We start from the raw sequence: 12,895 nt of genomic DNA, 5'->3' as shown, positions 1-12,895 counted from the left end.
GCCAAACGCTAGCCAGTTTCTTCCCTGGCTAGAAAGTCCTTCCCACAAGTGAACGTTGCGCGGAGAATGTTGAGTGTCCAAAATTGTCCGTATTGTCTTAGTTTGCCGGTATTTTTGTGGGTGAGTAGCGCTGCGTGTGGAAGCTAGCTGCTGGTAGGTTTGCCAGAGCCTTCAATTCGAGCGCGCCTGGTAATGTCTCTCCCTTTCCCTTGCAGGAGAAATTATATGGTATTAGCGCCTCGAGTTCGGGTTCAGCGCTACTGGAGACTTGGTGGTTAGGTACGTTTGCACAGAGGCTTTTGGTAAGTATGCACCGCGTTTTAATAGTGACACGTGAAATACAGGATGTATATGCATATGTTGAGGTAACACCAGTCTCATGGCTGCTGGATTAATTACTTTTTCTATTGTATACGGGCCGATGTATCTAGGCTGAAATTTCTTGGGACCCTTTAAAGCAATGTGTCTAGTTGACAGCCAGACCGAGTCTCCCACTCGAGAATCTGGGGCTTTTCGTCGATGGTGATCAGCGTTTCTTTTCTGTGTTTCTTTGGCCTGCTGTAGGTTCCTGCTTGCTTCTCTGGCTGCTTTCATGATGCTGGCATGTAGAGTCTTTATTGCGGGTATTTCAATCTTTTCTAGTGGATCGTAGAACGACGTTCGGGGTTTCGACCATATATAGTAAAGAAGGGTGTTGCTTGGGTTGATGAATGTGTTGAGTTGTTGTAGGCATACTCTGCCATCCATAGAATTTCTGTTCAGCTTTGGCTTGTTTGGTGTAATAGACAGCGCAAATACTATTCCATGGTCTGGTTCGTGCCCTCGGTTTGGCCGTCCGTTTGAGGGTGGTGACTAGAAGACAGACGGACTTCTACTCTTGCCAGGGCACAACAATTTTTCCAAAAACGAGATACAAATTGGCTGCCTCTGTCAGAAACGATTATGGTAGGGAATCCATGTAACTTGATGATTCAGTCTAGAAAAACCTGCGCTGGGGTCTGAGCTGAGTGAATACCTTTTAGACCTATGAAATGGGCCATTTTGGAGAAGAGGTCCACTACTACGAGGATGGTATTATAACCTGAGTTAGAAGGTAGATCAGTGAGGAAGTCCATTGATACTGTGTGCCAGGGCGCTGGCGGAATGGTGATTGGCTGAAGGCAGCCGGCTGGTTTTTGCCTGGATGTTTTGTATTGTGCACACACCTCACAGGTGCCTATGTAGGTGGCAATATCCTCTCGCCAAGTTGGAAGATTTGCTTACTTTCTTCATGGTTTTGTCTATACCCGGATGGGCTTCAAACAGCGAGTCGGGGTAGTCTGATATGATTGCTTGTTGCAGATCCTTAGTTGGAACGTAGAGGCGTTTTTGGTAGTACGGTAGTTTGTCTTGAATGTTGAACTGATCTCCCTTTATGTCCCAAGCCAGTAGGTCTTCTTCAGACATATTTTCTTTTATTGCTTCCTGCTGTCTTGATGCCTACCCCCGGGGACCCAGACCAAGTCCAGCAACCCCGGAAGCAGGCATCAAGTTACCCCAAGCAAGCCCAACAACCCCTGCTAGGGGATATGTGGGTGCAGTCCTGGCGCCTATTGCGCCAGGCTCATATGGAGAGTCAGTCCTGGCGCCATAGGCACCAGGCTCATAGATTAAAACTTACCTGATGCAGATCATGCTGCAAACTTACCTGATGCAGACCATGCTGTAAGAGCTCCAAGTCAAACGAGGCTTGCAAGGGACTATTTTACCTAGGGACTATTTTTTTACTCGGGTGGGTCTGGGGAGGAATACTTACCTGGGACTATTTTGGAGGCTATTTAAACCACGACCGAAGAGCAGCACACGCTTCTCGTTATTCTGCATCCAGCAGCGTAACGCTCACCGTGCGTGCAAGTCTGCATCCAGTCTTCTGCCACGCCCCCCTCGAGTTTGGAGCTCCTAGAAAAAGGGAGAAAAAAGGAGAAAAGGTTAGAACAAGAGCAATACCTTTGATCCTTACCTGAATTCCCGATCCATCGCGCCTTCGAGCTGGAAGAAAGAAGCGATTTTATGCGCGTCGCTTCGTCTGCTGCAGCGCCGCGCTGAACTCACCGGCCTTCGCAGCATCTTCACATTTCACCGCATCCTCCTGCATGTTACCGCCGCACTCCGGCACCTAAGGAGAAGACAAGAACAGCAAGGTGAGCCAAGGGAATACACAGAGGAATACCCACCATAGACTTAACTGATTTTACCACTGGGGGTACTATTCTTCTTCACGGGTCGGCGCAGTTTCCACTACATCCTAGCCGAACCCCGGCCCCTAAGGGGAAACAAAAGGACAGCAAGGTGAAACAAGGCACTAACAAGGGGAACCCTCCTCACCACAAAAGACTTACCTGATTTTACCGCCGGAGGCATTATTCCCTGAGACTTCATACTTTCTCTCAGCACCTGAATAAGGGAGAAAGCAACAGTTTACATATGGACATTATTTTATCGAACTGTGTTGGATAATACAAATCCTTACCAGAACATTACCGGTTGCCACGAGGAACTCTTCAGTAGGGTCAAGCTGCAATTTGCAAGGAATCGGACAAGAGTGAAAGTCTGGCATTTCAACTCTTACGAACTGCATACTTACAGTGTCTTGCCGGGAATATCAGAGTCAATATTGTCCTGGAAATCACCAATTCCTTCGAGCCAGTGAAGCAACTGGTTATCTACGCGCCCCTGCGCTCAATGCAGGATGGAGAGCTCATCTTTTCAAACCATCAGGTGAGACTATAAGAGGGAACATCCAAGGTGATCAGTGGGGAGAACAGCGGGGTGGGGGATTTACGCTCAACTCCACGGGTGGTTAATTCCCTTTCTTCACTTGTAGAAGAATATTCCTACGGGTCAAGCAAACGAAGCTAGGTGGGCCAGTCCAGTCCGTCATCTCGGCCCTACGTGTCACATTGGTGGAGACCGCAGCAGTCCAGTCCAGATCGACGCCTCTGTGGGAGCCAGGTGAGCGTAACACCTGCAGAGTATTTAACGGAGATGGGCCGATGCAGAGGATGAACATTTTATGGCTGGGTATGATCTCCACCGGGTTAGGGGCATTGTAGACTTCCTCTCCTGTGCCAATGCGGGATAACGCATCCGCTTTCCCGTTCTTAACTCCGGGGCGGTAGGTGATTACAAAGTCGTATTCCATTAAGGATAGGGCCCAATGGAGCTACCTAGAAGACTGAGCTTTTGCTGAGCCTAAGTATTGCAAGTTCTGATGATCTGTTATTATTGTGATGGTGTGTTTTGCTCCTAGTAAGTAATGTCGCCATTCACACAGTGTGCTTTTGATTGCTAGGAGTTTTCTCAGAAATTGCATAGTTTAATTTTGCTGGGGAAAATTTCCTTCACCAAAAGGCAATGGGATGAAGGCATCCGGTTTCAGGATTTTGTTGAGACAATACGGCCCCCATGGCAATGCTTGAAGCGTCCGTTTCCACGATGTACGGTAAATCGGACTGTGGATGTTGCAGTATTGGGTCTGAGGTGAATTTTTCCTTGAGAGCTCGGAAAGCTTCTTCCGCCGCCGGTGTACATTCGAACTTTCGCTGTTCGCGCAGCAAGGAAGTTATTGGATGTACAATATGTGAGAATCCTGATATGAAGCGTCGATAAAAGTTTGCAAATCGTAGGAAATCCTGTACTGCCTTTACAGACGTGGGTGAGGACCAAGTGAGGATTGCCTCCACTTTTCTATTGTCCATCTTGATCCCCTGCTGTGTCAGTACCTATCCTAGAAACTCCACCTCGTGACGTGGAAGAGCATTTTTCTAGCTTTGCGTGCAGTTGGTTTTCACGCAGTTTGCGGAGTACAGCTCGCACGTGGGTCACGTGCTCTTGGGGAGTGGTGGAGTAGATCAGAATGTCATCGATGTAGATGACTGCGCAGACATCGAGGAGTTCCTGTAATACATCATTCATAAAATGCTGGAACGCAACCGGGGCATTGCAAAGCCCAAAGGGCATGACCGGTATTCGTACAAGCCATAGCGTGTACGGAACGCAGTCTTCCACTCGTCCCCTTTCTTCATGCGTACCAGGTGATATGCGCCGCGTAAGTCTAGCTTGGTGAAAATCTTCGCTTGTCTCATCTGGTCTATGAGTACTGGTATCAGAGGTAACGGGTACTTATTTTTTATGGTGACTTGATTTAGGGCCCGATAACCAATACATGTTCTTAAGTCCCCCTCTCTCTTCGGTATGAACAAGAGTGGGGAGGCGGCTCGTGACTTAGATGGTCTAACGAAGCCATTGGCCAGGTATTGATCCACGTAGGTCCGTAGATGAGTGTTTTCTTCCTCGGTTAATGCATAAATGCAGCTGCACGGTACTTGTGCCCCTGGTTGCAGGTCGATCTGGCAGTCGTAAACTCGATGTGGTGGTAGTGTATTAGCTTGCTCCTTCGCGAACACATCCTGGAACTCGTGGTATTCCTCTGGTAAAGTGCCCACCAAGTCTAAACCTGCTATCTTTTCCTGTGAAGCTAACAATGGGCTTCCTTTGATCCCTTTGTTGTCGTAACAAGAGGCGCATTCCGTGGAAAAGAGTAATGTTTGAGCTCTGCAAGCTATCTTTGAGTTGTGTGTCTCTAGCCACAGTATCCCAAGAATCAGCTGGAATTGGGGTGCAGCTATAAGGTCGAATCTTATACTTTCTCTGTGGCCATCTTGGCAGATTAAGGTGATGGTGGAAGTACACTGTGTTACTGGTCCCGAAAGGAGTTGTGTGCCATCCACAGCTGTCATGCTTTCTCCGGTGCCCTTACGGTGGAATGCGAATCCCAAGGTCTTTGCAGTGTTTATGTCCAGGTAGTTCCCAATAGCCCCACTGTTTATGAAAGCCTTGAGGGCTTGCATTCGGGTGGGCTGTGAAGGGTCTGCCAAAACCACAGTAATACTGAAATGTGAGATCTGAGTGCTCTGTTCCTGGCTCGACAGACTGACCTCTACATCTGCCGGGCGTTGGAGTTTTCCGCTACCGCACCTGTGTCTTCCCCTGTGTTATCTAGTACCCCCATTGTCTTCTGTGGGGGTTTAATTGTGCAGTTCCTGAGGAAGTGACCAGATTGGCAGCAATATAAGCAAAGTTCTTCCTGATGCCTCCGTTCTCTCTCCGCCTTGGTGAGTGGTCCCCGGAGAACACCCAATTGCATGGGCTCTGAATGTGTTTCTGAGGCCTGTCGATGGGACGCTTCCTTTGGTCGGACATATACTGGTCTATGCTCTGATCTGGTTCGGTCGGCCTTGCGATCCTGTAACCGGTGGTCTAGTTGTATAGATAGGTCGATGTATTCACTGCAATCTTCGGGAGGATTGGCTACTTGCGCCAAGACATCTTTTAATTCTCCTCTCAGTCCTCGATAAAATAACATTATTCGATTCTTCTCTGGCCAACCTGATTTGGCTATTAAGCGATTGAATGTGGCGACATATGAGATAAGATCATGACCACCCTGTTGCAGAGAGAGTAGCTCATCAGCCAGGGCCTGACCTCGAGTCCGATGGGCAAATCGTTTTTCCAGTTCACGCTGAAAACCTGGGTAATTTCTCAGTAAAGGGTGGTCTCTAAGCACTAACGGGACAGACCAGTCCGCCGCGTGCCCTTCTACATAGGAGAGCATAAAAGCTACTATAGCTTGGTCGTTCAGAAAGGTGTGTTTGCATATCAAATGTAGCCGGCATTGATTCATGAACGCTGCAAATTTCTTGGGATCCCCAGAGAAGCGTTCCGGGGGTGCTAAAGGGATGTTGCCTGGAAGCAATACCTCAACGGGTGTGGCTACAGGTGCCACGGTAGGCTGCCCCTGTGGAACTCCACCTGGAAGGGGTGGTAGACCAGCTTGGGTCTGTAGGAGCTGTCTTGCCAAATTGTCTGTTTTGTCCCTGTTGACTACCAGTTCGCGCCTTAAGGCATTTGTCTCTGAGCGGGCTGCATGCACCTCAGCCCGTAGTTCACCCAACAATAGGGAAAGCTGGTCTACCTCAGAGGTTTCCATCGCTCGGGCAGAGGTATTGAGGATGGCTCTTGTTCTGTCACACTCACCTGTGTCTCTGCAGGAGCGATGGACGAGCCTGCCTTGACCCCGAGTCTTCACTTCCCCTGTTTCACCCGGAGGAATATCTGTCAAATACAAGGTGTACACTAAGACCTGAATTCACCTGATTCCCTTGGGCCCTTCCCTTCTCTTTACTGTGTGCTGTGATGTCCCCCTATGGGCTTACCTTGATCTTTAGTGGGGTGTGCACTCCATCCTGCATTCGCAGAGGCGTGATTCACTCATGTGATTGGTGCCAATGTCTGTAGGCTGAGTTCAGATGGCAAACGCTGTTTTATGCCTTCACAGCGAGGCAGAGAGTTCAAGGCGCCAGTTTCTTCCCTGGCTAGAAAGTCCTTCCCACAAATGAACGTTGCGCTGAGAATGTTGAGTGTCCAAAATTGTCCGTATTGTCTTTGTTTGCCGGTATTTTTGTGGGTGAGTAGCGCTGCATGTGGAAGCTAGCTGCTGGTAGGTTTGCGCAGCGCCTTCAATTCGAGTGCACCTGGTAATGTCTCTCCCTTTCCCTTGCATGAGAAATGATGTGGTATTAGCGCCTCGAATCCGGGTTCAGCGCTACTGGAGACTTGGTGGTTAAGTAAGTTTGCACAGAGGCTTTTGGTAAGTATGCACCAGTAGAGAGAGAGAGAGCGCAGTGAAATAAGTGTCTGCATTATTGTGGTGAGCGCAATGAATAATGTCTCTTCTTTCTTTTACAGGGGTTTGTGCGCTCGTACAACTAACCTGGATTCAAGCTTCGCGGGAAGATTCGGTGAGTGTTGAGTATGCGCAACGTTACTGATGTGCGCGTGTTAACGCTGTTCTTTGTTCTTACAGGTGTCGGTGTAGAAGTCCCCTCTTGACTGGAGATAGCTGCGGCGTGGAGTAAGAACCAGGTAAACTGAAGCAGAATGATCCGGAGCAGGTAAGCAGTAGTAGGATATTCCAGAGCAGGTAAGCAGAAGCAGGATGATCCGGAGCAGGTAAGCAGAAGCAGGAATATCCGGAGCAGGTAAGCATAAACAGGATGATCCGGAGCAGGTAAGCAGATGCTGGCTGATCCAGAGCACGGCAAGTGTGTTGCTGATATAGCTCACAGTAAGCAACACGAAGCACTTGAAGAATCTTGCGTGTGGCTTATATAGCCAGCCACACCCAAACACTAGAGAGCTCATGAATTATCATGCACTTCCTGTTTGGCAACAGAAAGTGGTAACCAGAAAGTTACTACAAACACTAGGAAGGAATGAAAGGAGGGATTTGTTATGGGTTCTTTGTGTGCCTATGCCAGGCCTGCCAAGCCTCCACCCAGCTTGCCCCAACTACCTGCCTGATACCCATGACAATACAGGCCAATAAGGCCGACTAACTCCTGCCTAGACAAGTTAAAAAAAGGAAGGTGACTAGGACGATACTCTGTATCCTGACTCCCGGGGGCTCCGCAGTCACAACCTCAGAGGAGATCCTTCAGGCATTCACAGAATACTATACAAACCTCTACTCCTCGGGGGCCCCGGACGGGGAGCTCCAGGAGGCCTCCCTGAGGACATCTGAGCTGCAAAACCTTTGGAGGCTATGATCTTCGAGGATGAAGTCACGTCGGCAATCCGATCTTACCTCTGAACAAAGCCCCCGGCCCGGACGGCTTCCTCGCACTGTTCTACAAGACCTTTGAAGATGTGTTAGTCCCAGCTATGACTGCCCTCTTCAACTCCTTCTCCACCACAGGGCACACCTCCATGGAGGAGGCAAAGGTGATTCTCTTGCCCAAGCCCAATAAGGATAAAACCCAGTACAGCTTATACCGGCCAATAGCACCGATAAACATAGATGCTAAGATCTTCACCAAGATCCTGACCTCGAGGCTCGACAAGAGAGCTGCTGGCCTGATCCATCCCGACCAAGCAGGCTTCATTAGGTGAAGGAAAACGTTTGACAACAAAAGTCGGGTGTGTCACTTGAGAGAAAAAATGTACACGGTTGGCCTCTCGGCGGGGGTATTGGGCCTCAATGCTGAGAAGGCCTTTGACCAGGTAGAGTGGTCGTTCCTCTTCGTCACCATGGAAGCCATGGGGTTCGGCCCGGGGTTCCTTCGCCTAGTCAAAGCCAACTACAAATCTCCCCTCATAAGGCTAGCTATCAATGGGCATATCTTCAAGCCGATCCATCTTTCGAGGGGCACCAAACAGGGGTGCCCCATGTCCCCGATATTGTATGCAATATACCTAGAACCTTTCTTTCCAAGGATAAGATGGGAGAGGGGTACAAAGAGGGTCACCTTTGGAGGGGAAGACACCACAAAGTTATGGCCTTCGCGGACAACCTGTTAGTGTCAATGACAGAGCTGAACCCCTCAACCTCAGGACTAGCATCCCTCCTGGAGGAGTTTGGAAAGGTAGCAGGTCTCAAAATCAGCAATCAGAAGTCTGAACTGATGATCATACTACGAGATAGGCCTGCACCTCCCGACTTCCCTGTCGCAGGCCACTTCGGGCATGCTAAGGGCCCTATTCGATACCTAGGGCTGGCACTCATGTATTCCCTAGGCGAAATGGATCAAGCAAACTACCCCCACCTGTTAGAATCAATAAGGATATGGCTCAAGGAGTGGGGCCCCCTCAGCGTGTCATGGATGGGTCGGATCAATATTGTCAAAATGATTATACGCCCTAGAGTTCTGTATTACTACCAAGCCCTCCACCTAGTGATACCACAAACCTTTTTTAAATCCCTGAATAGAATGGTGAGGAACTTCATTTGGCAGGTGAAAAGACCCTGGGTGGCGTGGAGGGTCATGACAGTCCCGGTGGGAGCAGGCAGAATGGGGGTACCCAACATCCAAAAGTACTACCGAGCGGCCCAGCTACGGGTAATCCGAGAGTGGTTCGGGGAGGATCAGGACAAGATCTGTCTGAAGATGGACAGGGCGGTGGTGGGTAGGCCTTTAGATGAAGATGAAGTTCTGTGGTACCCCAGAGAGGACATACCCCCCAACTTGTACAGAAGTCACTGCCCTGGTGGGAAATACGTGGGACACAGCAGTAAAGAGAGCAGGTATTGCGTCCTATCCGGCCCCGTTCACACCCTTGTTTCGTAATCCACAATTCACCCTGGGGGTGGAGAAAGGGGCATTCGCCAGGTGGGAAGACGCTGGCTGCATGCTAACAGGGGATATGATTGACGGGCAGGAGGTCAAGTCCTTCCAACAGTGCAAGCTAAGTATGGGCCTGTGGGAGGAGGATAGGCTTAGATATGCACTACTGAGACACTGGTTGCTGGCCCCGGGCATGAAAGCTGCCATAATTAGGGAACTTATCCCCCTGGAAAAATACTTGTTGACAAATTCGGGAGGCCGCCAAATGATAAACAAACTATATAAACTGCTGTCCACATCAGCGGCCCAGCCTCAATGGCTCTACATGAAGCAATCCCACCTGCCCATCCCCATCTCCGAGGAACAATGGTGGGAAGTATGGCAGAGGATTCCCAAGCTAATAAGGGGGATGCAAACCAGGGAAATGTGGACTAGGATGCTAGTGCAGTGGCACCTCACCCCAGAGAAACTGAACAGATTTTACCCCTCGACCTCCCGGTCTTGCTGGAGGGATTACGCAGAGGTTGGGACTTGGGCTCACGTCTGGTGGACCTGCCCAAAGCGAAGACCCTTCTGGGAGGCAGTTAATCGGGCTATGAAGGCTATATTTGGCCCAGGATCCGAAGGGAATGTGGGGAGGCCCTATTGGGGCTGGGCGATGTTCTGGAAAAACTCTCACATCTCTCATTGCGCAAAACTGGAAACAGGCACGATTCCTACAGAGCAAGATAGGTTAGCTAAAGTCTGGCACTACACAGCACTAGAATGGGCCACCTACACCATCCAAGGCGACTTAGCCCAATTCAAAGAGGACAGGAAATTGGTTCTAGACTTTTTGCGCAAGGAATTCCCAATCTCTTGGCTAAGTAGCGATCCTTGGGAAGGTAGGAGGGGAGGGAACAGGGAGGTCGGGGAGGGGAGAGTGTTTTGATATTATTGTTCCAGTTTATAAAAATGTAAATAAAAAAAATGCGTGGGGCTATGGGGAAAATTAAACAGGGGGGTTTCCCAGTCTTCCTGGCCTCTTTCCCTCCCCATGTGATCTGTAAGGAAGGCATCAAACAGTAAGACAGATACAAGTGACCACAGTTCAAGGGTATTTATTGAACTTCAATTGGGTTTGAAAAACACCTATCTAAACCTAAATCTAAAGATGGGAGCAAGCAACGACTATCACATAAAAATACTGCTGTCCGAGTCTGTCAAAATAAAAGGGCCTGTACTAATAAACTTATTCCCAATCCTTACTTCTAAATACAAAATAGTGTGGGAAATAATGTTATGCAAAAGAAAGGTGTTCAAGAAATGATATGTCAGGATATTCAAGTCATTGGCCTCCCTTCCCACGTTTTCAGCACGGAACAAGGCGGCACACTCAAGCTTAGCACAGTCTCTGGCCTCTCTAGTATGAGGATGTAGTTCAAATCTAAATATCAGGTCCTTCTATGTCAAAGTCTCTTTGTCATTCAAAGTCTCTTCCTTCAGAGGGCCTGATGCAACAAACAAACATTCAAAAGTTCCTTTCTCCTCAGGATTTTTATGTAAAACTTCTTGGGTGATTTTTGATTCACCCCGGGTCCCCCTCCGCTGGGCTCGGACCGACTTTAACACAGTATGTCAATTGATCTCCCTCTGTCTGGCTCGGACCGAATCCATGTAATTTTCCAAACTTTCTCTACTTCATCGAAATCAAAAACTGCGCTGGATTTCACTTGACCCGTCGCAGGACCCCTTCGATTCACATATATCCATTCTCTGTCAATTGAACTCCCTCCGCCGGGCTCGGACCAACTTTATCTACGGTTATTACTTCTCAACTGGATACCTTGCAGAGACCTATGATTGACCACCCCGTCAAAGGTATTGTAGCTTGCTTTAAAATACAATCACTCATCAGCAGTTTAACTTCATTTCCGTCTCTTATCACACGCGTTTTAACAATGTTCGTTCCAGCGCTCGTCATACCATGTTACTGCTTGCAACCCAGAACCGTCTTGTATAGGTCTCCCTAAATCACCGGCTGTGTTGCTTTCACTGAAGTGGCTTTGTTCTTGCACCCTAGGACAGTACCACAGTGGCTGGAGATTCTCCCCGCCTTGATTACTGATGCTGGAGGGCTACGGGTATCTCCGACACACAATGCAGGATTCTTCAGCCTGGTTTCCTGGTCTTAAACTTTCTGTTCTCAAGGTTTTGTGAAAGTAACGGTTCCTTGTCGAAAAGGTCAAGGAAACTTCCCTCCTTGCGATCCCCTTCTGTTTCGCCATCTTTCTCCTCTTGTTAAACTGCCATCTTGGAACTGCTGTTTCCTCGTGTGCTTTGTCTCGCTCAGAGTGTGCTCTCATGCTCCTCCTTTTATCAGTGTGGGTTAGTGTAATGGAAGTCAGGTGTGTGTGATGATCAGTAATTTCCTGACCTTGCCTGACCATTGTATTGGGACACGTCAGGTTTGACTCTCAAATCTGTCTCATAAACTGTCCTCAAGGGGGTGACTCGGGATTTATGTGCTCTTTATATTTCGTGGAAAGTTCTTGGTAAATGGTAGGCTCATGGTGTTCTGTCTCCCTCCAATCCCACATTGGAGAGGTTTGGGAGTAACAGTCGGAGTCCCAGTAATCTTGCGGAATAAAGTCCCAATTATCGATGGGGAGTTGGAGACTCCCTCAAGAGAGTGAAAAATGCAGAGAAGTCCTTTCCCACAATTACTTCTTCGGTTAGTCCAGGAATGATGGCCGATGATATTAAATATGACTTGCCGCGGCTGTTAATGCATATGGGTATCTTGGGGTATATTTTGTTATCCCTGTGTACACATGTAACTCTAACTAGGGTGGCATCCCCGAAGTCGGTTGTTGTGACCGAATTGGCCCTTATGGCGGTTTGTTTGCTGCCTGAGTCAATTAATGCCTTTACTTGTTTCCCATTTATCAAGGCCTTTTCATATGCGAAGTCAGCGGAGTACTGACATAAACATATGATGAATGTTTCCAGATCTTCTTTGGTTCCTCCCACTCTTCCCATTTTAGACAGCCTATTTCCATGGGTTCTCCTTTTAAATTTTTTGGACAGTTTATGGCCAAGTGCCAGTTTTGTTATGATCCATTTCTCTTAATCCTCCTACTGTTTTCCCAACAACTCCTTTCTCCTCCTTTTCTCTTCCCTGTCCTATCCCTATATGATGTGAAAGGTTCAGAACCTCATGATGTTCTAGATGTGTTATGAGTTGCTAGGCTAGCATTATGCAGTTGGTCAGTTGAGAGACATGGCTTGATACCACTTACCTATCCAAATAATGCCAGATTTTGGTTAGGTAAGTGGTATCATATGGCTGCAGCCTACTTAATCAGGCCAGTGGTATCATAAGTCTTTATAGGCAAAGATACATGGCTTGATGAAGGTGGCTGCAGCCATATGATACCACTTACCTAACTAAATAAAGCCAGCATTTAGTTGGGAGCAAAGGTGTTATCCTTACTGGATCTTAAGTTGGCATATCATCATGTTCCGTTGCACCCTGATTCATGGGTTCTGACAACCTTCTTTACCCATACAGGGATGTTCAAATGTGTGCACATGCTTTTCAGATTGGTCTCGGCTGCAAATATGTTTCAAAGGGTTATGTACACCTTACTTGGTGGTTTGGCAGGAGTAAAATTCTACCAGGACGACATTTTGATATGGGGTCATAATGTGGAGAGTTATGATCTGAGATTGCGTGGAGTTTTGGAGAAGTT

At 48.3% G+C, this 12,895-nt stretch overlaps 1 protein-coding gene and 1 long non-coding RNA gene across 5 annotated transcripts in view; one reads left to right on the top strand and one right to left on the bottom strand.

Annotated features, from left to right (window-relative positions):
• LOC138567454 (protein phosphatase inhibitor 2-like) overlaps positions 1-12,895 on the top strand; it is a 2,745,435-nt gene that overhangs the window by 2,173,586 nt on the left and 558,954 nt on the right. The window lies entirely within an intron of this gene.
• Positions 1-12,895, bottom strand: part of LOC138567440 (uncharacterized) — a 453,021-nt gene that overhangs the window by 77,608 nt on the left and 362,518 nt on the right. The window lies entirely within an intron of this gene.

This window comes from Ambystoma mexicanum, chromosome 1p (assembly GCF_040938575.1).
Source record: "Ambystoma mexicanum isolate Mex_15411 chromosome 1p, UKY_AmexF1_1, whole genome shotgun sequence".
NCBI classification, from domain to species: Eukaryota; Metazoa; Chordata; class Amphibia; order Caudata; family Ambystomatidae; genus Ambystoma; species Ambystoma mexicanum.
This window is presented reverse-complemented; position numbering and strand designations above follow the sequence as displayed.